The sequence below is a fragment of the Solea solea genome, chromosome 1 (genome assembly GCF_958295425.1).
Source record: "Solea solea chromosome 1, fSolSol10.1, whole genome shotgun sequence".
NCBI lineage: Eukaryota > Metazoa > Chordata > Actinopteri > Pleuronectiformes > Soleidae > Solea > Solea solea.
This window is the reverse complement of record NC_081134.1, coordinates 4,949,054-4,974,084: the sequence shown is the minus strand read 5'-3', so window position 1 is coordinate 4,974,084 and position 25,031 is coordinate 4,949,054. Positions and strand designations below refer to the sequence as shown.

At 44.3% G+C, this 25,031-nt stretch overlaps 1 protein-coding gene across 8 annotated transcripts in view; it reads right to left on the bottom strand.

The window, feature by feature from the left end:
* rnf220a (ring finger protein 220a) overlaps positions 1 to 25,031 on the bottom strand; it is a 226,435-nt gene that overhangs the window by 76,607 nt on the left and 124,797 nt on the right. Inside the window, exon 1 of one of the 8 annotated variants that reach the window (XM_058629289.1) lies at positions 14,507 to 14,581. The exons of the other annotated variants lie outside the window; for them this stretch is intronic. The gene's annotated coding sequence lies outside the window, so the exon portion shown is untranslated. Of the gene's footprint in view, positions 1 to 14,506; positions 14,582 to 25,031 lie in introns of those variants that run through there. 8 annotated transcript variants of the gene reach the window in all.

The following is a 25,031-nucleotide window of genomic DNA, read 5'->3' as shown; positions in this document are numbered from 1 at the left end:
AAATCAATGAGGAAAGGCCTGAAAATTTAGACAGGATCGGGTTTTAAGGAATCTACAGTGAGACACAGGCCACCGGAGTGTGAGGAAAACAGACAGAGAGGGAGAAGAAGACAGTGTGTGTGTGTGTGTGTGTGTGTGTTGAAGATGCATATGTATGACATGACCACAATGGAGCAAACTGCTGTCAACAGGAACGCAAACTGTTAAGCGCCGCAGCTACTAATTATTTTTCATTATTTCTTGACTAATTGTTTGGTCCAGAAAATATCAGACAATTGTGGCAAAGGTCTGTAAACCTTCCCAAGCCTCAAAATGATGAAGCCAGTACATATAATTGTCAAAACAGCTGGCAATTCATTAATTGTACGAGCAAATTTCGCATGAACTATCTAACGTATAAAGTGTAGAGCTGCAACTAACGGTTCTTTTCATAATCGATGAATCTGTCGATTATTTTCTCGATTAATCGATGAATCGTTTGGTCCATTAAATATCAGAAAACCATAAAAAATGTTGATCGCTGTTTCGTCAAACCTGGAAATGATGATGTTCTCAAATGTCTTGTTTTGTCCACAAACCAAAATGATTGACTTTTAATGATTAATTTGTTATCCAGAGCAAAGAAATGAAGAAAATATTCATATTTAAGAAGCTTAAACAATCAGAAATCTTGTTTTAATCTTAAAAAAAGCTTTAAACCGATTATCAAAATAGTTGTCGATTAATTTAGTAATCGATTAATAATCGATATATCGTTTCAGCTCTAATAAAGTGCATCAGCTTGTTGCTGCAAAAACACTAAACAATCTTAATTTATAATATACTGCACCTCACAACAGGATTTACAGCAGCTCTAAAACCTTTATTGTGCATGACACTGCATGTGATCATGAAGCCTCACCTGTGACCATGCATGAATTCCTATATTTTATTATTAAAGTGATCACACAACAAAAGAAATAAAGTTGTGGATTATAACACAAACTGCAGAATTAGACTGCTGTATACAAAAAGGCTGATAATCCTAGTCATTGTGTAACTTTAGATAATCTACATATTTTTACAAAGAGTCATTAAAGAGAAGGTTCTGAACACGCTCCAGCACAGTAGAGAGAGACTCAGAGACTCAGTGATATTTCTGACCGTGTATTGACTGTAAGGCCCCACACGTGCACACGCTCTGAACTATGGACATCAATTGATGAACAGATCATCCACGGCCATGCAGCATCTCTTCCTTTCTGTCACTGCCTCTCTCTCGTCTCTTTCTCTCGTTTCTTTGGCAACATGAGAGTGCCATCCTGCTCTACGACTTTGACCTTTAGTCGCTAAATTTGCTAATATGACGGCAGAAATAAACACACGGGGACAAATATGCAGCAGTGGGGACCTCTGGTCAAACAACGGATGGTGCTGTGTTAAATCTGAGACGGCAATCAATGACCAATAAGGAGCGTGTGTGTGTGTGTGACATGCAGGGGGCAGAAGGGCCCAGCAGGTTTGAAACTCTATCCTAGGGCCAGATCATTTATAAATGGGTGGATATTGATGAGTTCAGTGTGAGTGTGCGCTTATATGTGTGTGTGTGTAGGTGGGAAGACATCAATGTGCTCCCTGCCTCTTCACACAGCAGAGCAAATTGGAGAAGTTGTCAGGAGTCACAACATGAGGGGCCAGCCAGGGGACGAAGACGGCTGCAGGCAGGATGGCGCTGAGCTGATGGCTGAGTGAGCCTGAGAGAGAGAGAGAGAGAGAGAGAGGGGGCCTGGGGCACTATGGGATGGGAATGGTAGAGGGAAAGGCTTGGCTGTATAATTCAATATACAGCATTAAAGATAAGTGGAAATAAGTGGAGCTGTCTTACCCAATTCAAGCAGAAAGAAAATGGTACTTGTAAGAGTAGAAATTAAAGTAAATGGTTTATAAAGACGTGTCATCCTCTGCTCGTTACTTACAGGTGAGGCCTGTCGCACATGGCAGGTCCATATTATGTCCTTTGACCTTTTGCTAAGCAGATTTCATAGCTTTTGGCCTACTGGCTTTATAATATGTACTGAGAATCATTTTAATCTAAGGGATAAGAGCTGTTTCTTCTGTGGAAAGGTCATTATTACAGGATGTGGAGCAACAACTGGACAGTGGTGGTCATCTGTTGCACACTGACCCCATGCGTCCGTCTGTGTTCATCCTGTGAGAGGAGCTCAGGACAGAGAGCGTCCATCCTCAAACTCTTTCAATGTATATGGTTACATTCTTCTTTGTTGTCTTTCTTGACCAAAACGAGAGTGCGAGAGCAGGTGTGAGCAGAGCGGTCAGTGCGAGTGGCTTTACAATGATGTAAAATTGAAATGACATTTACACCACACAGACAAACAGTGGACCTGTGTGGTCTCCTCCACTCTACTACAGGTTCAAATAGACCTTTTGTCTCTCTACTGTTTTGTTTAAGAGTTCAGAACTGAAACTTTACATGGAATGACAGGTGAATTATTTGAAATCTCACGCACGCTGCACAGAGAAGCCCACAGCTGTATTGTAAGTAGGGACCGACATGCATTTAGTGGACGCAGAGGCTGAAGGATTGAGGTTGAAGGGGGCGGCTCGTGGTCCAAACTCCTCCCAGACTTCCCCCTCTACCTCCCCCCCCCAACACTTTCACTCTCCCACACACAGCAAGAGAGTGGCTTCTGCTTTGTCCTCTTACACAAACATTCCCACAGAAAAGGGGCAGAAAACCATTTACCCCCTTTTACTTACTGACCCCCCCCCCTCTCCGCCCCCCACATGCCCCGCCTTCCTGCCCCCTCAGAGGTTGTATTGGGGCAGAAAAGGGAATCCCACATCACTTTCTCCCTCCCTGTTTTCGTCCCCCAATTTCACACACACACACACACGGATAGAAATATGCACGCACATGCAAACTGAACCCACCAGGTCAACAGCTGTACATGAGGTGACAAATTGGGGTCTTTGTCTGTTTAAACGGGGTTGGGGAACCCCTACCTACACACACACACACACACACACTGAGCCATCCCTCTATTGTGGACAAGTTCCATTGCACACCAGACAATACATATTACCCCCAGTGTTTAAGAGGAGAAATATGGTGGTGCCTTTGTGGGAGGTAGAGGGCTTCAGTTCATTGAGGGAGTGATATAGAGACAGACAGATTAACAGGGTGAAAGACAGAGGGTGAGCGGAAGAGAGGAGGCAACGATGAATCATGAGAGAGATGGAAATGACAGTTAAAAACAACTAATGGAATAAATAAAGCACTGAAGAGAAAGACGCATTTAAAAATGTGGTTCAAATGAAAATTATTAAAAAAAAGAAGAAGGTTTAATAAATCTTACAGTGTGGTAATAACCTTTATTGATGAATTATCTGAACATATATTTAGTACACTTAACTGCTGGCATGCAGGCCTCAAATAAGTGAATTAAAGAGATGTGGGAAAGAGGTTAAAATGTTGGCAGAGGAAGGTATTACATTTTTTTTTGTGGCAGGTTTGGTTACAAACGAGTCTCGCCAAACCCCGTTAAGACGCCCAAAATAGACCCAAAGTCTCACCGCATTCATAATTATATCACTGGCTTCTCAGTCATGCACACACACACACACACACACACACACACACACAGCAGTGGTGGGCTCAAGAGCTAAGCATTTGACAGACTCGACCTCTTAACTTGTTAACTTGCTAATTAGACCTCACAGTCACTTCATGGGACTGGACAATAGAGTGCTGCCTGAGCAATGAGCGCACACACACACACACACACACACACACACATGCACACACATGCACGCACACACACACACAAAGTAACCCTAAAAGCTAACAACCCCCAATCCACACTCTCCTGATGTGACCACCTGCCCCCTCTTGCTCTCCAAAGGACAGTGTGTGTGTGTGTGTGTGTCCCGAGTGGGAGGGTTACTGACGTGGGATCTTGTTGTTGTGTGGGGTCTTGTTGCCAGGGTAACGGGGGGAGTAGGCAGGATTGATATATAGGGTGAATGATGTTGTTCTCCCTCACTTTACTTCTATATGTCTCTCTCTCTATGTTTCTGTGTGCGTGTGTGTGTGTGTGTGTGTGTGTGTGTGTGTGTGTGAATGGTGTGTTTGCCCAGTGGTCCTCGGATTGGGGCTAAACGGGGTTAAACATCTATCCATGTTAGAGTCCCATTCTAAGAGTTCTGTCATTAGCCTGCAGCTTAGAGAGCTATTACTAACACAGCTGCTGCTGCTCGCAGGGTAAACACACACACACACACACACACACACACACAGTGTTATAGCAAGCTGCCCACAGGGATTGTGTGTACTATCTGTTTGTGTAGCAAAGTTGCCAAATATCACAAGACGAAAAACAGTGAAATGTCCAACTGGCATCCGGTCATTGGTTTTGCTCAAGTATGGGTATGTGCCTCTCTTTGTGTGTGTGTGTGTGTGTGTGTGTGTGTGTGGACAATGTGATTGACGAGGCACAGATTTGCTTTGTTGTGCATCAAATTTTGATGCACAGTTGGAAGTGAAAATGTATCGGCTACATTTCTTACACAGCCAAAAATGACACGAGACATCCTCACACTCTCAGCTTCTCTTCTTTGCTTTATCTGTAGCAGAAAACTCAACTGATCTCTGACAGAATGGCCAATTCCATGATGTCAAACTGGGCTCTTGGAAATCTGGAGAATGTGTGAAAAGTGTAGAAATGTTGACAACATGTGGCTCCAGGACCCAAAACTGCTCAAGAAAAACGTCTGGTTGGTTTCTGGGTTGTGGCTAACTAATGAAGTTCTCTGTACTGTGGGGGATCAGTGGGGATCTAACAGCAAACCTTTCCTCCAGGGCCCCATAACAGATTAATCCACAAGAAAGAAGTCATGTTCAAATAGTATTTCAGCTCAGAGCATCAGTGAGCGGTGAAGCCAAGCCGACAGACTTTTACTGGAAATCACTGCATAAAAAGAGGCAAATGAGAGAAAAAAAAATATTAAAAAATCAACAAGCTGCCCTGTGGAGCTGACCTCACATGAAGTGTTTGTAGCTCCCTTTAGCCTTGTGGCATCTGGGAGCGCCGTGGGGAGTCTGTGTGTTAAATAAATGACAGGGGAGTTTAGCCCATGTGCTAACCATGTTAGAATAATAAGAGCAGCGCTGGCCCCACTCAAGCCTAACGCAGGGCTCTTCCGCTGGGTCGCCTCCCCCGGGTGAAGCCCAGGCTCCACACGGGGCCTTGTATGTTTTTCCCTGGCCGCCTCTTTATTTTCCCTGAGCTGAAACCGGTCAGATCAAAGCAGGAGCCTCAAGCTCACGTCCTCAGACCGAGTTTCATGTTCTTTTTTCTGGGAAGACACCAAGGTTGAGAGGAGGATGCCGGAGGAGAAGGTGTTTGTCTACTCATCTGAAAGAACCAGCTGTATCTCTGAGCGGTGTGAGTTTTAGGACTGCAGGGGAGAGCAAAGTGTGGGGGGTTCAGATGTGATATGACGGACACAATGACGGGCAATCATTCAAAGCTGATGTTGGTGCAAGTTTGGTATTTGCAAAAGGGATCGGCTCGACTTTTACTTTGAAGCTGTTCAGCATTTTTACTTGTGCAGAACAAAATCTACATTAAAAGACTGTAACTGACAGTAGCACAACTTTGCCATTGAAATAAACTGTTGTCCATGTCCCAGTACACAAGCACTATAGTGTCCAACTCCAGTGTTCTATTATCTATTATGTCACAGAGCAAAATTTACTAGCTGGCGGTGAGTTGGTAACAAGTCGAGTGCCATTTTGTGTCCCGTCTACCAAAATGTGAAATTCTTGAAGTCATTGTCATCGTCTACTATCCTCTGTCACCTTTTTTAAATTTTAAATGTAAACAACTCCCAAGCACATTATTTATTTGTGTGTGTTAAGATGTGAGAAATTTAAACTTGGCATTTTACATGTTTTTTTAAGTCCAATTTTAGTCAGATTAACACCATAATTTCAATTTGTGTTGTAAAAGTAGTGAGTTCAAGTACAATTGCAAGCCTGTGTGTGTGTGTGTGTGCACCTGTGCGTCCTCACTTGTCCTCCCCACCAAGCTCTCATTGCTGACAGGAGATTTTGATGTTCAGCTCATGGGGCCCTTCATCAAAGCTTCGTACCCACCCGTGATCTTGCCCCGTGAGTTACACACTCTCTTTAGTGTCTGTGTGTGCATGTGTGTGTGTGTGTGTGTGTGGTGTCAGGCTAACAAGGCACTGGGTATTGTTACAAGGACTCACTCCCATCACACCACGAGCAAGCCATTACATCAATAAGCCCGCTTCATTTCCAAAGAATCCAATTAAATTTCAGGTCTTACGGTGATGCACACCGGAAACACTGATTTTCTCCATTGAGAATGTGCAAACACACACACACACACACACACACACACCTTTCCCCAGTCAGCTTGTATTTGGTTTTTGTGAGTGTTCCAACAAGGGCAGAACGAGCCACTGATCCAGCAGGTCCGTGTACATGATATCTCTGTATTTGAAGAACCTGTGTGACTTTCTCTCCCATCTTCTCTCTTTGTCTCTTCAGATGTACTCTATCGTCTTTTTTTTTTATCTTCTTCACCTTCTTCCTTCCACCATCCTCTGTCTGTTTCCCCTCTTCTATCCCCCCCCCTCCTTTCCTCTCCACTGATTCCGGCTGGCATCTGTTAAGCTGCTAAAGAGAAAGTGCGTATGCATGTTTGTGTGTGCGTGTGTGTGTGTGTGTGAGCGTATGTGTTGGTCTTGCGGGGTTGGATTTGAACAAGCCCATGCCTGTTCTGCCCCGGTGGCCTATGAAATGAGAAAGGCAGCCACTGTGCTGCAGACCTCCACTGATAAATCTACCAGGGTTACCCCTCCATTTGTGCATCTGTGTGTGTTTTTCAAATGCACGTGTTTGCATATGTGTAGGCGTGCATGCATGTAATGTGCGCGCGCGTCTGTGCGAGCACTGATCATCTGTGTTTGCGTCTTCAGCTCTGTGACGCCAGAATAGAGATTTGGAGAGATTTGATTTCACACACCCCCAAAGCCAAGTATGTGTGTGTGTGTGTGTGTGTGTGCGCACCATGTGGCATAATCTGCCATCAATGCCTTAAATGCATGACATTAAAACACCACCGAGTCGATTCTTCTTCAGATTTATTTTTTTTTCTTCTATTGTTGTTTGTCTCATTTTATCCATGTGCACATATTCATGTCAGGAGAATTAGAGGTCATGTTACCAATCTATGGAGCACTCAACGACAGGGGCGAGAGCGGTCGGTAGACATAGAGTCACACACAGAGACAGGTTGTATGGTGTGTGTACCCCCCCCCCCCCCCCCCCCCCGACCCCCAAGAGTACTAAAAGCCCCCAGGTTACCTTGCCTATGACAGTGAGGTCAGATATTGAAGAGGTGCAGTCAATACAACACACCATTTAGCAGCCATATTCAGAAAGAAAGAAATATCATATGGCTCAGGGATTTATTATTCATATACTTTACATATATATATATGTATGTATATATATATATATATATATATATTATATATATATACCTTTGTGTTACTGAAGGATGGTTTAAATGTATGTGTGCCTCTGCATGGTATATTCTCCTGCTGTTTACATTAAGCAGGTGTTAAAGTGCGCGACTGTTAACTGTGTCCCCGTATCAGTGGAGCAGCTTCACTGCTGCATAAGGAATGCTACTACCACCATGACTCTCACCAAGGGGCTCGTTCAACAAAGCAAATATTGTCACTACACACACACACACACAGTTGCCCATGAGCATGCATCCACATAGACACACACCATAATAATTCATGCACAGAGGCAGAGACCTTCCTACACACACACACACAAGGGTGATGGAGGTTGTTGAGGCGTTTTTTATGAGTAAGGACCTGTTACTTGGCTACCATATTTCACATCTTTAGTGTGTGTGTGTGTGTGTGTGCATGTGTGCGGGGGGGGGAGACAAAAAAAATAAAAGACTGAAACATTATCTTCAAGTCGTGACAGCTGTAATTGTGGAGCACATTAAAATGGGTGCAGGGTGACACCTCTAACCACCTTCTATTAAGCAACACACACTCACACAGCATCCCTCCCCTACAAAGCGACACACACACACACACACACACACACACACACACAAAGGTGGTCTCATTGTGTTCAAACAAGGAAATGAGCTTCTTCAGGCCCGTCAACGCTGAGTGCTTTGAGGAGGGCCAGTCTGGCTAATGTGTACATGGTGATGTCTTGATTATATGTGTCAAGTGTCCGTCCGTGTTCCTCAGCAGACAGGTCCGCTTGGTAAGAAAGAAAAGAACCCTTTTACACAGAGAAATGAGCAAAGATGAATGAATATTTGTCCTCTTCACAGCACAAGATTACAAGTTTGTTATTGTTGTTGATTTGACCCCACGGCACACGACAGACACTCGATAATCAATGCAGATGCACATTTTCCTGTGTTTATGGAGTACAGGGTGACATGGTGGTGAGGTGGTTAGCTCTCTTACCTCAGAGCAGATAAGATGGCGCAGTACCGTATGTGTGGACAGAGTTCACCCTCTGCCTTTGTCTTCAGTTGAAAACAATCACAGCAAACGCAGCGGCGGAAATCGAGATCGCCATTTCAAAACCGCGGGAACGAGAAAAACGGGATGACGCGAAACTAGACTTTACGGGAATTACAGATCATGAGCAAAACACGCTTCAATGGGAAGACCATTTGTGCTTTGTAGAAATTTTAGGACTTGTATGTATATCCTTTATGTCATGTGGAACATTAAAAATACACATGAGTGTAAATGGTTGTTTTGACCTCAGGTTGTTTGTCGACAGGAACGTCGTCAAAAGTTTGCCCCGAAAGACAACATGGCTGACAGCACATATAACAAAGGAATTGAGTTAGGAAGGATTAGATTTGGACGAGGTAAAGAAAGGATTTTGTTCCAGGAAGATTTGGAGATTATAGGTTGAGCAAGGTCAGGTTGACGAGCAAGTCGAAGTGAAGAAAGTACACGATTACTAGTGCGATTCTTCACACTCGTGGCTACTTTAGGTCAATAAGTTTTCTTTGTAGTCCTTATTTTTTATACATAAACACACACACACACAGAGATGGGGGGGTCATCGATACAGCAGTAATCTGTGCAGCCGATAAGCCAGACACAGGCTTTGGTCATGAACAAAGGCGAGGGCAGCATGGTGGTTATAGATCCTCCCTCTCCTCTGTTCTCACTAAATCACTTCACCTTTCAGGATCTCTCACACACACACATATATGTACTGTAGGAATGTATGCACACACACTCACACTGAGAGATTTAACATGGACAAGTGGGCACTTGGTTGAAGAATTCAATTGGCTTCTCCCCCTCTCCCCCCTCTCTCTCTCTCTCTCCCTCTCTGTCTCTATAGCTCTCTGCCTCTCCGAGTGTCACAGGACATGCCAAGCCTTAATGCCTCCCAATCTTCTCCCCAACACACACTGTCGCCTTTCATTTAAAGGCCTGCTGACAGGGATGACCAGCATCTCCACTCCATCCCTCCCTCCTCTCCCCCCCATGGTCCTTTCTCTGTCTCCGTCTGTCTCTCTCTCCCTGTCTCACCACTCATTATTGCTCTTTCTTTCTGTTACTTAAACCATCTGCCTTTCTCCATCCATCACTCAAATGATGTCTTCCAATGTGCTGGATCTCCTCAGATCCTCAGTATTCTCCTTTTCTCTGTCTCTCCTATGCTTTGTCATCCGTTCATTTTTTTTTTCTTCGCTCCTTCCTTTTCTGCTGCTCTCTGTTGCTGAAATCAAATCTAATGCTCCCTTTCAGCGTGGTCCGTGTCTGGCTCATCCCTCCCTCTCACTGTGTCCTCTCCTCGCTAACAGCTTTCTATCTATTTGTCTCAGTGTCAGTGTTCAGCACCTCACACCGCCACTTTAGCTCCTCTCCCCATTGTGCTTTCCCAGCCTGCCACGCTGGCTTTTCAATTGGCCAACAAGAGTAAACACCGGTTGCCGAGCATCAATCACACCACACACACAAACAAACACACACACACACACACCGGCAGACAGAGTGAGTCTCCAATTTCTGTGTTGCTTTTTTTTTTCTTCTCTCTAACCAATTCTTTCACCGAATATGGTCAGAACAATCTAAGACGAGACTGTGTGTGTGTGTGTGTGTGTCACCATGATACTAATGTAACTCATTGCTATAAGTCGCCGCATGACATGACGACAACTTTGACAATACTTGTTTGAGAGCAATTGCGAAAGATTTTATCACTACTTATTTGTCATCCATTACAATATCCATCTCCTGTATTGAATGTTCTACCTTGTGGAAATATGTGATTGAGCAACGCTACGAGGGCAGTAAATCATTTATCATCCCCTCCCCGCATCTTGTATTTATTTATTCATGCCCATAACGCATTGTCTTTCAGATAACGTCTAATATAAGAGGAGCGATGGCCAAAATGATGTGCAGCGATTTATGTTTTACGGCAAATTACATTAGATAAACCTGGCATAACCAGTTAGTGACCATTACGAGACCACTTACCACACAAATATGGGCAAATATAAGTGTCATTTTCATCAGAAAGCATTAGGGCGACATGGAGAAAGTGCAAGTGATGAGTGAGTAAGTAGCTACAGCCATCTGCAACAACCACGACACACACACACACACACACATGCACAGTACTCAAGTGCAGCTTAGAGGAGTCTTATTAAAGAACCTAAGTGAGCAGCATAACATGATGATTTGCTGTTCGGGAGTTGGCTCCTCTCTGCCCCCACATGCTAAACCCACCCCCACTACCCTCACTCACTCACTCCCATACATGCACAAAAAAATATCCCAGCATGCACGGACATATTACAGTTACACTGTAATAAAGAATTATTTCTTCATTATTCTTGCCCCCTCCATCCATTCTGCATCCTTTCATCCTGCCACACAGATACACAGATCAGTGTGTGTGTGTGCGTGTGTGTGTGTGATGTGCATTTGTGGTTCGCATGCTTGTGTTGGACCCCGGGGCCGTAAATCAGCGCTGTGCTAATTGGTAGGAACAACAGCAACACTTTGGCAGAATATAATGTTTTATGTTTGCTTCTTTATTGCGATCTTTAATGTTCATCGCCGTATGTGTGTGTGAGGGTGTGTTTGCACATTTGTGTGTGTATATGTACTGCATTATGATCCTAATGAGACACTGTTGATGAGAGGGGACTGGAAAGGCACAGAGGAACAAGAGCATGATAAGCTTCTTAACGATGATCACTCAGTGTGTTTGAGTATGACAGTGTGTACGTGTGTGTGTGTGTGTGTGTGTGTGTGTCTCTTTAGAGCCTCTCCACTCACAGGCGGAACACAATCAACGCAGCTCTCATTTGCAATCAGTAATTAGAATGCTAATTAGCCCCTGGGAGCTAACGGGAACTAGTGTATTACAAGGGCTTGATTAGGATTGCTCTAGTCCTCAGGGAAGGATTTACACTCGCGTGCTATTGGCTCAAACACCTGTCAGTCATGACCCGTCATCCAGTTGGGTTTGAGTGTGACTGAATATAAATAAATTAGACACTGGGATAACATTTACTGAGCAGTGTTTGACTACAAACTCCCCACAATGATGACAAACCAGAGTGATGGTGAATTGTAATACAAAATAAATTGAATTATTTGGACTTTATGTAGTGTGTTTAAATGACTTAAGAAATATTTTCATCTATATCAATAGTTACAAGTGTCTGTTGTTCTATCTCCGAACACTGCTACTTGAATTTGTAAGAAAATGCGTTTGAAAAAGACTGCACTTCACGCCAGGGTTACTTTCCTTTGTGTATAGTAGTCAAGTGCAGGTCTCAGGGTCTCTGGCACTTCCACTGTCGTCTTCCTAACTGTGTCCCTCATCCTCTGTCTTTACCCTCCACTATTTGCCTCCCCATCCTCAATCACAGTTGTTGTCTGAGCGGCTTAGATGCTGCGGGTATTCGACGAACCACTGACTGCTCAGGTCTATACTTCTGTCTCATTTAACATAAGGCTGAGTTGATAACAGCCTGCAGGTCATTATAGCGGCGGTGGATTGTGTCTCTTGCTACTCCCAACAGTCTAATCTAAGCAGAGGAAGAGAAATGGCAATGGACTAGACCGAGGGTTCTGCAACGTCCTTCATCCTGGGACAGAAAGTGAGTAAATTTAGAGTCACAGTGGGACTGAGATTCATGAAGCACACTAGCACTGTAAAGGATAGAGCCTTAAAGGTAAAGCACAGGAAAACTACTGCAAATACGCTTGACTTTGGTTTTACGACTCGGCCCATTTCTCATATTTTCTTCAACAGTCGAGCCACAATAAACTGCTTCGCTGCCAAGTCAGTCAAGCATATATGCAAAAGCACACTCTGGATTCATTAACTTATGATCTAAGTCCAGTTTGTGTGACTACCTTAGCAAAACCACAGGAGACCAACATGTATTTGGACACTCATTTTGTTCTATCTTCTCAAAAGCTCTTCATACATATTGTACCTGTATATTGTCTTTATTACAAACTACTTCTTGGCGACAATAACATGAAGTAATATGTTATAAATTCATGTTAGAATATCTCAACAATTCCCTCAAACTCTCGGGTGTGCTTCCTTCATTCTTATATCTGGGATTTGTCATTCTGCTTTTTTAAACCACATTGATATTCAGCTCTCTTTGTGTGTACGGATGGCTCCAGTGGCTGTCACCACACACGCACACGCACACACACACACACACACGCACCCACACACACACACACAGACAGTGTGAAGCGTGACTATCATATCAGGTCTAATTTTCTCCTCCATTCAGCCAGCAACCTCAGACACTGGTATCACACACACAGACGCACACACACACACACACACACACACACAAGGACCCCTGATTTTTACTGAACCCACAAATACAGTAAGACAAGGTCATACACTCATACATAGTCACATTTGCACATATTTGCACATACACTTCCCTCACACTCGTAAACACACGCACACTCACTCACACATACACACAGAGTACAAAGGCTTCACTCCCCTTGTCTTGCAGTAAGACAGATGTAAGTGGGGTGTCACTGTGGGGTGAGCAGATAGAGTACTGGGTGATGAAGAGCACTGTCACAACCTTATGTGTGTGTGTGTGTGTGTGTGTCTGTGTGTGCATGCTTGAGGTTGGTACTTTGCTGTGCCTCCAGGGTAACTGCATTACCTACACACACTTGTGCACCATACATTACATGTGCCTAATAACACACACACACACACACACTTAATACAACTAAGCACCTGCACTGCTCCCAACACACACACACACTCACACACACACTTACCCAGATACATTGCAAGCCTATTCATTATTTGCATCGGGACTCTTCAATATTTCAGCAGACCCTTCTAATCCCATTACAGCAATGCTCAAGAGTGTGTGTGCATGTGTGCATGTGTGTGTGTGTGTGTGTGTGTAAATGAGTGTGTATGCATGCATGTGCATATTAGCGAGCTACACTGGAGATGTTGAGAAAGGAAATCAATCTTGGCAGAGGTAAAGAGAAAATGAGAGGATAAAGACGGAGGTGATAAAAGGCTGGAGGCAAGGAAAACAGGGAGAGAGGGAAGAGGAGAGAAGGAAGAAAGAAAACACAAAGCGAAATAGAGATAGAGCGGGCTCTTTACGATGTACGTCCTGCGAGAATGGAACGGAGGAGGGTGGAAACCCCTGCTGAATGGTACAGAGTGCCCGCTATAGTGTGTGTGTGTGTGTGTGTGTGTCCTGTGTGGCCACAGCTGGGGAATTGCTGCAAAGTGATCCTAGCAACCAGTAGAAGAAGCTCAAAGTATCTGCAGGATGTAGCCTTAAAAGGACTGTTAGAGAACAACAAGCGCACAGTTACATTGTGCTTTAAAGTGGAAACAACGCACGGGGAAATGCAACGATTCGGAGGTGTGACAGGTGGGAGGAGTGGACCGTAAGAAAGAAAGAAAGAAAGAAAGTCTGCACCTCAGCTGTGAAGGTGTGACAAGCCACCTCTGTCTACCACCTCCAACCAGCTGATGCATATTTAATATCCTGCCAACCCCTCATTATTATAAAGGGACACACACACACACACACACACTGAAGTACAGGCTTTACATTTTATATTTAGGGTTGTAAGAGGAAATGTCACCTTGGTCTCACCAAACAACAAGTCATCAGTAAAACTCTTTGACATGGCCACTGCCACTCTGAGGAATTACAACTGTGTGTGTGTGTGTGTGTGTGTACAGTATGTCAGAGACAGAGAGAGGGCTTAGAAACAAACAGTCAAACTTAGGAAGGTTAAAGGAAGGAGACATTTGTTGAAATGAACTCGAGTGATTTCAGCGTGTGTTTGAGTGTGAATGTGTGTGGACAAGAAGAAGAAGGAGAAGAAAAAAAAGACTCGGACTCACCTGCGTCGATGAGATGGAGTAGATGCAGGCAGGTGACGCGGGTCAGCCGGGGGGAGGGGTGGTGGGTGGTTGGGTGGGTGTCAGTAGCGTGAAGAGAGAGGACAAACACATTTAGAAACAATCATCTGCTCATTACACCAAAACACTTAAAAAAACGTAATATTTGTGTGGTAGTCAGGTTAAACTTTACCATTTGGCTTCAGAGTATTACATACTGTAAATAGATTCTTTTAGTTTTGTCTATGATCATTGTTTTGACACTGAATTTTCATTGGTTTACCGCCGTGTTTTAAAAGGTCACATGTGATTTGTTTTTCTTTCCGTTCCATCCATCACTGCGATATAAACGTGCGCAGCCACTCCGACGACCAGCTTTATCTATCTATTATCCAGTAAGTCTGCTTCCATTCTGTGGTTAATTGACTGTCTAATGTGGGACGAAGGACATGTCCACACAGGGAGAGAGACACAACAACGTGATGGTGGTGTGAGTCGCGTGCGACTGTGATCAGACACAGAGAAAACAGCAGGGAAATGTGACATTAAGAGAAGCAGGAGATAACACTCCTCCATACATCCTGCTAAGAAATGAATAGGCCGCGGTGTTTGTGCTCAGCATAAAACAAGACAAATGCGCGGCAGGGAGGACACACTACATAAATGATATAACTATGTAGTGAGTGAGCCGACTCATAACTGCAGTGTGTGAGGAACAGTGCAACACATGTGCTGGTTAAAAAGTGGAGCCCACCACTGGCTAACTGCTCCTTGTAGACCAATAAAAAACAAATGCTCGATAGAGCAATATAAAGTAAGAAAAAAGGGGGAAAACCACCCAACCACTCATCAGGAATATGATGGAGTGAGGCGTTACACGGACGGGAGGGCAGGAAGAAAACAGGGATGCTCATTAGCAGATAATGGGAGGTGTGAGTGCACTATCATGTGTAATGTGCGGTGATGGAAACAGCCCAGTATGCCCACTATGCTGCTCCTGTTCCATGTGGAGGGTGAAGCCTTGTTGTGGTTTGAGCAGGCGGAGGCCACCTCCAGCTAACAGCCCCTGGTAGACCTATAAATTTACCTTCATAAACAGGAGAGACTGGGAGAGACGGGGCAGGGGAAGGAGGGAGAGGGGTGAGAAGAAGTGAGGACAAAGGAGAGGAGGAAAGGAAGGAGGCATGTGGGACAGATGGACAGGAGAAGGAAGGATGATAGACAGCACTAAAAAATAAAGAAGGGAATTAATAAACATAGATTGAAAGTTACTCCTCTCCTCACCCATTTTTCCCTCTCAAATATTTCTCCCCCTCATTCACTCCTCTATTCTCATTTCTTTTATTACCTTTCATCATTTCTGTTTCCACAGAAGCCAATTTTCCATTTGAGTTTGTTTATTAAGATGTGGAACACATTTTACATAATGTGTCATTTGTTTGTTTTTCAATTTACACATTATGAATAAAAAGACAATAGCAAGTCATATAAAAGTTGAATAAATTGTGCGGCGAAGATGAAAAGCCAAGGAGGGCTGATGAGGAAGATAAACGCAGAAACTGGTTAACAAGGTCAAGGAAAACTTCCTGTTTCCCAACAGATCCAAAATGTGTTATGTTGCATTACAAAAGGATCCATTTAGGTCTTATCAACAAGGAAATGTAACTTTTTCCAAAAACATTGTTTCTATACATTTCTTCTTCTTCTTCTTCTTCTTCTTCACCTCAGACCGAGTACTGTCATTTCACGGTTCTAAAGTAAACAATCATTTCTTAACCAAACCATTACAAACATCCCACTGTTCATACAGTTGTGGTTAGTTTCAATGTTTCAATGTTTGTCTTTTTCATTTATTACGTTTCCATGCGTGTCTTTTGTGTTCTTCAGGAACCATGGACGGATCGTTGAAATGCACGGAGGTGAAAATGTTCGTGACGAGGCTGGTTTGATCATTAACGGCGGCTCTACGACTCATTGGAGTGACAGGCCTCGGAGGGGTAACCCGCAACAACCCCGGCGCAAAACCTGCTAAAGAGCACTTCTTCTTTTCAGCCAATCACTTCCCCAGATGGTGCCTGGGTCATCCAGGAAGTAGGAAGTAAGGGGTCGACCAATGAAGAAGCAGAGCGGGCCTCTCCCGCTGACCCGTGACACCTTCCTCCCACAAAAACAGACATAACCTGTCCATATGTGTGTGTGTGTGTGTGTGTGTGTGTGTTTCAGACTGGTGTCCAGCTGCTCGCCCCTCTCTGCCAGACAAACAGAAACTTTGACCATCACTGTTTAGTGGTGGGGTAAACACATAAACACGCACACACACACACACACATCAATGGACTGTCTGCATGTTTCAGGGGCCAAATGTGCGTTTACGGCTCCCACTTTACGACCCGGACAAACAACACGTCGGCAAATAAACAGACATGAGTGACACAGTATGTGATTGCACGTGTCTTTTCAAAATAAACTAGTACTAAAGAAACTATCATCCAAAATGAAATAAAATTAGAGGAAACGGACTCAGACAGCAAGCCATAAAACATCGCATTACCCTCCGCAAACTGCGCCAAACTGAGGCGTAAATTTCTCCAAATTGTTTTCCCTTGCCTCTATGCCGCTCTCTCTCTCTCTCTCTCCCTCTCTCCCTCCCTCCGACTCCATCCATCACGGGACGAACCCCAGAGAGCGCAAAGATGGCTCACATCGATGAGGAAAGAAATAAGGTTTGCAGTATATCACGCCATCCCGCCACATGAAAATGTATTTTTCCTGCTCTACTTTTTACTAAAATATAACCTCTATGGCTTTATGTTTGACTTTCCAAAAAAAGGATGTGTGCAAATATCTCTCTCTCTGCGTATGTGTGTGTGTGTGTGTGTGTGTGTGTGTGAGTGCACTGTGCTGCGTCTTTTGAAAGCAGCTGGAAACTTCACAGAGACGTGAGCCTGCAGCTAAGGCAGCCATCCACTATTAGTTTTACTGTTAAGACAATCAGACTCTCTTTCTCTCGCACACACACACACACACACACACACGCACAGTTTCTAAACTTTGAGCCTTAACTTTGTGGAGTTTCCTTTTAATAGAAGCTGTGAGGGAGGTTGTGATAATTAATACGTAATAAGTGACATTTCTTAAGTCGTCCTCTCAGTCCTCGAACTGAAATTATACCTAAGCAGCAATCTGAGATATGACACACTGACAAAAACTCCAAATCCAAACCTGGCCTTTGAACCCACGTATCCATCTGCGCTTGAAATGATTTGTCAACCCCAGGGAATCTTTTTTTCTTTTTTTCCCCCTCTTTAGCATCATCCTCATTCCTGGTCTAACCTTCCTCCCTCCATCTCTCCCCTGGACCCAGAATGCTTTGAGCATCTTCCCTGCTGCCTTTGAACCGAGATCAGAGAGAGCATTTTGGCTCACACACACACACACACACACACACACACACACTGCTTGTGCTCATTCAGGTGGAAGCGATCGTCTGCTGTTTTGATTGCGGCTCTTCTTTCTGTCTCTATCGACGTCCCCTCACTGCTCCGAACGAATCGAGACCTAAGCAGATTGAATAATCAGATATGGTTCTGATGGTTGAAGCGTTGGTATGTGAACGAGACGAATGAATAAAAAGGCATAAAAGGTCACGATGTGATTGTCGTCCGTTTAACTTTGAGCACTTTTCAGCATTGAAAGTGAAAATATCTGCACATATCACACGTCCTCTGACAAGAAGGAACAATGGCACAGTGTGATCAATGTGTCTGTGGAAGCTAAAAAAATAACACGGATACCCACTTACACTCTTGGGTGGATGGACAGGTGGTTGAGCAGTTGAACAAATAATTTCCATTTGGAGGAAGTCACAATAAAAGGAGGCTGCAGCCACGACAACACAATGTGTGTGTGTGTGTGTGTGTGTGTGTGTTCTCAAGCAATATTACTGTAAAAAAGAAGCAAAAATGAAAACAGGTGGGAGGGGAGCGAGCTTAACTGCTACCTTTTACACCTGCCAGGAGACAACTCAACTGTGTTTATACAATATGTATATCTGACACACACACACACACACACACACAGTTACACACACACACACACAGTTACACACAAAGAAAGGGAGAGAAACGCGCGGCAGTAGCAAACAAGCGCTTCATCAACCAAGCTGCAATTTTGTGTAAATTTGCCCTTAAAGGAACACAAACACACACACACACACACACACACACACAGAGTGGGAGAGAGGGAGCTGTGGATGTGTATATTGTGCAGCTATCATATAGTTGCTGTCAAAGCCACCGCCAATTATGACCATTAGGGGTCCCATCATGTCACTGCCTGTCCCTGCAGCACCAACCCCCTCCACCCCCCTCACAGAGAGACCAGACCCTATAATCTAACCTCACTTTACTCTCATCACACACACACACACACACACACACACACACACGCAGACACACAATGTATGTTTTCCATGTCGTTTTTTTTTACAAGAAAGAAAAAAGGAAAGGGTAAATGGTCTGTATTTCTAGTCTTGATGACCACTCAAAGCTGCTTTACACTACAGTTTTTGCCATTCACCCATTCACTCACACTTTCATACCCATTCACACGCTCTTGCCCAACCCACAACCTTTGAGTTGAAAGTTGACAGATCACATGAGGAAATGCAACAAGAAAGAAAGTAAGAAAGAAAGAAATAACGATAGATAATGGTCCATTTCTTTTCCTTTCCTCCATCTCTTTCAGATATATATATATATATATATATATATATACATGTTTTCTGTGGGTCTGAGCATGTGCTAGACAGAGACAGACTATGTGTGTGTACAGGAAGCCATTAGTCCTATACCAGCCAGGGGCTAGACAGTTGTTAAACCACCTGTTTCAGTTAACAGGTACCTTTTCGTTTATGGGTCTAAGTAGACTGTGTCCTGTGAAGTGAGAATGTGTGTGTCAGTAAAAAAAAAAAAAAAAAAAAATGCTTTACAGGCATTTCCTACAGTTGCTTAGTGACAACAGGGGTAAATATGTACCAGACGCTGGTGCCTAAAAAAAAGGAAATCCTTAAAAACAATCATTGTGACAGTTTTTTATTTATTTTTTTTTGCTCCGATGTGACCTCGGTTTATTTCATGAAAAGAAAAGGATGAAGAGGAAAAGAAAGGTATCATGTTTAAGTGTCACAGCGAGGGGTAATAGCTCCAGCACACATACAGGTGCAGCACCCTGTTGTGTCACATTGTGTGTCATTAGGCCGATCAGGGCCACTCTTTGAGGATTAGACGACTGTTAAAAGAACAAGATTCTCTCACACACACACACACACACACAGTGGCTGCTCACCACTGGGCCATCTACACCCTATTGGACACCAAATCCCTGTGTCTGTGTGTGTGTGTGTGTGTGTGTGTGTGAGAGAGAGCACGTGCCAGTTTCTAGTGTATCATGCTGTGTGCACTGAGCAAAGATATCAGTGTACTGCTGAGCGCCTTACAGAGCTAATCCATCACACACACACACACACACACACACACACACGAGCGCGCTCATACACACACACACAAACACACACAGACAGAGTACATGTCATGTCATAAGTTTTTCATTTTTGTTTGTTAGAAATCCAACCTTTAGTATGACCAGTCTGCGTCCAACATCCCAAACAAACTAATTGTCGCCACTTTGTGTGAACACATGAACAATGGAGACGCACAGAAACGCTGACACAGGTGGAAATCAGAGAGGACGACGCAAAGAAGGGAAAGGGGGCAACAAAAGAGGCTGTTTTAACTTTCTATTTGCCTTTCTATGCTGCCTCGTTGAATAATAACCATCGCAGATGGTTCTTTAAATACAGAGGACTGGACTCACCCACCTAACATATGCACTGAGAGTCTGTCTGTCTGTCTGTCTGTCTGTCTGTCTTCATTCACTTATTCTATTGGATGGATGGATGGATGGATGGATGGATGGCAGTGAAGCAGTGAGTCAGTCAGTCAATGGTTTGGAGAAGACGCCAACACAAAAGGACTTGATGTGTGTGGCTTTTTCAAGGCTGTTTGTGTGTGTGTGTGTGTGTGTGTTAGTGGGGGGGACTATCCCTTTTTTTCAGGGGTAGTTTGGGGGTGGGGGGGGCAGGGGGTTGACAATGGGGTGGAGGGTTGGCTGCATTAAGCTCCCTTATAGCAAGCAGGAGTGCAGTCAGCGAGCCAAGGGGCCGGTCATTTCACTGCTTTCACTGGGGTGGGGGGGGGGGGGGGGGGGGGGGGGGGAGCAGGAGGAGAAGGAGGTGGTGGGAGTCCCTCAGTGGTGACCATTTCCACCTCCACTTTTCTCCAGCCATTCTTCTGCTCCTCCACAGGCTTTTCTTCAGGGTTAATACAGCCTGCAGCGGAGGGTGGGATGGCGTGGCTTGGTGGAGGGAAGAGCTTTAAGGCCAAACTAAAACCCTCCAACCCTAAAGGCTTTTATTACGATCGAGAACTGGTGGAGCATTTCAACTGCCACTGAGAGAGAGACAGAGAGAGAGAGAGTGAGAGAGAGAGAGGGTGGGAGAGAGAGAGAGAGAGAGAGAGAGAGAGAGAGAGAGAAGGCAAGCGGCAGGGCTTGATATATTTAGTTCTTTTCTTTTTCATTGCCATTTATACGCAGACAGTAACAGTTAAGTAAACTGGATTAAAAGGATGAAAAGTGTCAAACAATAAGATACTGGTGCATTGTTTATTACTCTTTAATGCACAGCAGGTTACTCACATTACATACATTAGTTCTGTTGAAGGTCCATTGTGTAATAATTAGTCTCAAACTGCAGAATGTACAAAAATACAAACCCCTGAAACTGTGAAACTGTTCCTTACACTGTGCCAATCTCAGCCGACAGATCACCAGTCCATCACAGGGCAGAGCATCCACTCACACACCTACGGTCAATTTAGAGTCTCCAATTTGCCTAATCTAATGTTAGCATATTGTATATATTGTTAAATGTTCCTCAATGGACCCAGTAATGTAATATGATGCTTGTAATGTTGTGAGTGAACAGCTTGCAAAGCTTCCTCCGACAGTTTAGTCAACTTCCTGCGCTGCTGTTAGGGAATGTGAGTGAGAAGAAGACGAACAAAAGACAGAGGAACGCAGCAGCAGGAGCGACAGAGAGAGAGAAAGACAGAGAGAGAGAGAGAGAGGGAGGGAGGGGTGGAAGGATGAAAGCGGCCTCCACTTTAAAGTGGATTTGGGGCACACAGCCCTGAAACAATGGGAGGTGAAAAATCAAATTAGGCCTCCCCGAAAACATCAAACGACGGAGGCCGGGAGTCGCTAAGCTTTCTCCGTCGCTAATCTGTTGACTCTATGTGAATGATACGCGTCGCTTTTCAGCGCCGAAGACAAGCTGTTCTGCTTCTCTTCACTTCTGTGAGCCGTGTTTGACTTTTTACTTCTCTCTCTTCTCTCATTTATGAGGTTTTGAGTCTTTGGCTTCAAAGGCCTCGGAGGTAAGGTAATGCAGCTCGAGTCAAGCTGAGGACGCCATTACGTCATTAAAATAAAAATGAACTATCCTGCCCGTCTGATCTGTCCTCGTCATCGTCTCCTACACCTTTTTTCTTCCTTGTACACTTCTTACATCATATTCCAAATGTATCCTCTCTTCTTTATCTCCTTTTTTTCCTCTCATCACGTCATTCTTGCCTTTCCCCCGCCATGTGGTCTCACTTCAGACGAACAAAACTTACATCCAAACGTCCGTATGAACATGACAAAATAGGTGATTGCAGGATGTTTGACATAAAAAAGACAGAATATGACAGGAAAAATAATGATGTCCTGCACCTTCTATTTCTGTGCTTCATTCATTGTGTATTTCTTTTCCCCCCCTGCCAAACTTATATGCCATTGTACCGATGCATGAACATTTCTATTCCAACGACATACTCTACCCCTCCTTCTCACTCGCTGCTTTGTACCCAAGAGTGTCCCGACTCTCCACTGCGCACTCGGCGTCTACGTCTGGATCTCTGTGGCTCTAGAGCTTCCTCACTAAATGACTTTCTCTGCGTCGTCCCCTCCCACAGTTCCCAGTAAAGACTGAAGAATGCCCCAGCAGCAGTGCATGTTCCATTGTTCACGCTCTGCCTCCAATTTGCTCTCCACATTCTGTGGCCTCGGCCGAGACGTTACGCCGGCTTAAGGGACAAATCGCACACACAAAAAGGGAGAGAAAGAGAAAAAGACAGAGATGGAGGGGAGGGGGGAGGCAGGGGAAAGATATGGGGAGAGGAAAAGACGGGTGGAAGGGGAGGGTAGTTTAACCCTCTTCACAGCAATGCAATTATGGTCTGCATTTGAGGCCGGTGGGGTTTTGTGGCGGCCTCTCGCTCTCTCCGTCACTCTCTGTACTTTAGCGGCGAAGCTAATAGCCATAGCTGCAGCAATTTCTACGGTACATGACATTAACATGGTGGCGTGTCGCCGACAAAGGGAGGCATTCAAAGGGACTTAGAAAAGAGCAGCGGCTTCGCCTGGTTAAGTAGGCCTCAACCTGCCAAGACGGCAAGACAGACAGACAGCTAGTGTGTTTATTACCCCAGCCACCTACGGAGAGGAGAGGAGACGAGAGGAGAGGAGACGAGAGGAGAGGAGAGGAGAGGAGAAATTACTAAGTCGGATTGGGCCTCAAAGCCTTGAATCCCCATTTCAGAAAAGAAAGTTAGACAATTAAAAAAAGATGCCGTTTAACCAGATTCTATTGGGAATAGCACGCTGTAGGATTGAATTTCCTTTTACATACAAGTCAAAATTCAACACATAACTGGGCCCACCAACGACGCAGCTGCTTGCTCGGGTAGCACCAACAGCGTCTGTGTGCAAATGTGTGTGAGAAACAGGTGGTCAGTGTTATAATTTGACATTTACAGTACAGTAGCAATGATTTTTCTCTCTCTCTCTCTACGTCCGAGTGTGATACCCTGACTAATCTAAGTGGGCATGTGTTTGCCTTGATGCCAGATTCTCCACAGGCCTCATACAATGAGAACATTGTGGCGCTGTATGATAATAATTTCAAAAAGTATACCAGGCATCCAAGCATAATCCACGTGTTATGTCTTGTGAGTTGCTTTGTGGGATTTTAACTCAGAGGAGATGAAGTGCCGCAGGAGCGGAGTTTGTCAAAGTTTGTTTGTCGGCATTAATGGTTGTGTTTCACGTTAGATTTTAAATGATTTGGACACAAAATCCCATTATACATATGCTTTAACTCAAATACTCCCCAAAGGATTTGTACTTTCTCATCTTTCCACAGATTTAGTAGCGCTTCACTATTGTAAGTAATGATCTCTATCATTCACTCACACACACACACACACACACACAGGATGTGTGAGCAGAAGGCAGAGTCTGTCAGCAGCCGTGGGCTCGACACAAAGGGAGTTTGAAAAAGAGAAAGTAAGGAATCACAAAGAGAGAAAGAAATGCAGGAGCAAAACGGCTGCCTAGACACTAAGGTTAGGAGGGGGAGGCTGAGGGTAAACTCCCAGTTTCATAGACACACACACAACAAGGGAACCCCCGCTCCATTCAAAAGGCCATCTGTGGCTTGAAATGGATGAGTGTTGTGTGTGTTCAAAAACATTTCTGTTTTAATTCTTGTGCCTCCCTAGCGGGCGGAGCAGAGAGGGGGAGGAGGGGGAGGAGGAGGAGGAGAGGGAGGCAGGCGTGAAAGGTCCTGCTTCAGCGTCCTATCACTTTCTTTCAGCGGAAAAAAAAGGGGGGAAGACCGTAAACAAATAAATGAGAGATGCAGCGGGGAGTGTGTGAGCGTGCATGTGTGTGTGTGTGTGTGTGTGTGTGTGTGTGTGTGTGGGCCCCTATAACATAGGGCCAACTACACAGCCCAGATTACACGGGGCGAGTTGGACGGACACAGCTATTTTGGAAACAAAACCACTCTGAAATTTGGCATCGGGGACACACACAGAGTGACTAACTGGGACAGACGTTTAGGGCCAGTTTGGGAAATCCACCATGTCCCACTTTGCTGGAAAAATACACGGACAATGCCTTTAAAGGGAAACGAGCCTAAAATCACTCTCAGGCATTGTGTTGCAGCAACAATAATTCAGATTCCAGTCGAATAAACAATATATGTAAATAAATTATACTTTATAGGGATTTAACATACAGCATTTACGTTGGACATTCTTCTTCCAAAAAATGTCCCAATAAATAGATTTTTAATATTTTTCCCATGATTATTATTTCTTTTTTTTTTTTATGAATTGCATATTGCAGAAAACACACCAAACTAAACTCCTGCTTCTTGCTTCACCCCCCCACACCTCCCACTCCCACTCCAGTTGTCTGCCTCTCTCCAGATTGAGTGCCTCCGATTCATTCGCACCCCCCTCCATGTCAATTAATTAAGTGTGCGCTTTTCTTTAGTCGTGCACACCAATTAGCATGAGATAAATATGCATTAGTAGAATTATCTTGTCTTGTCATTTAACACCCTCCTCCCCACCAAACT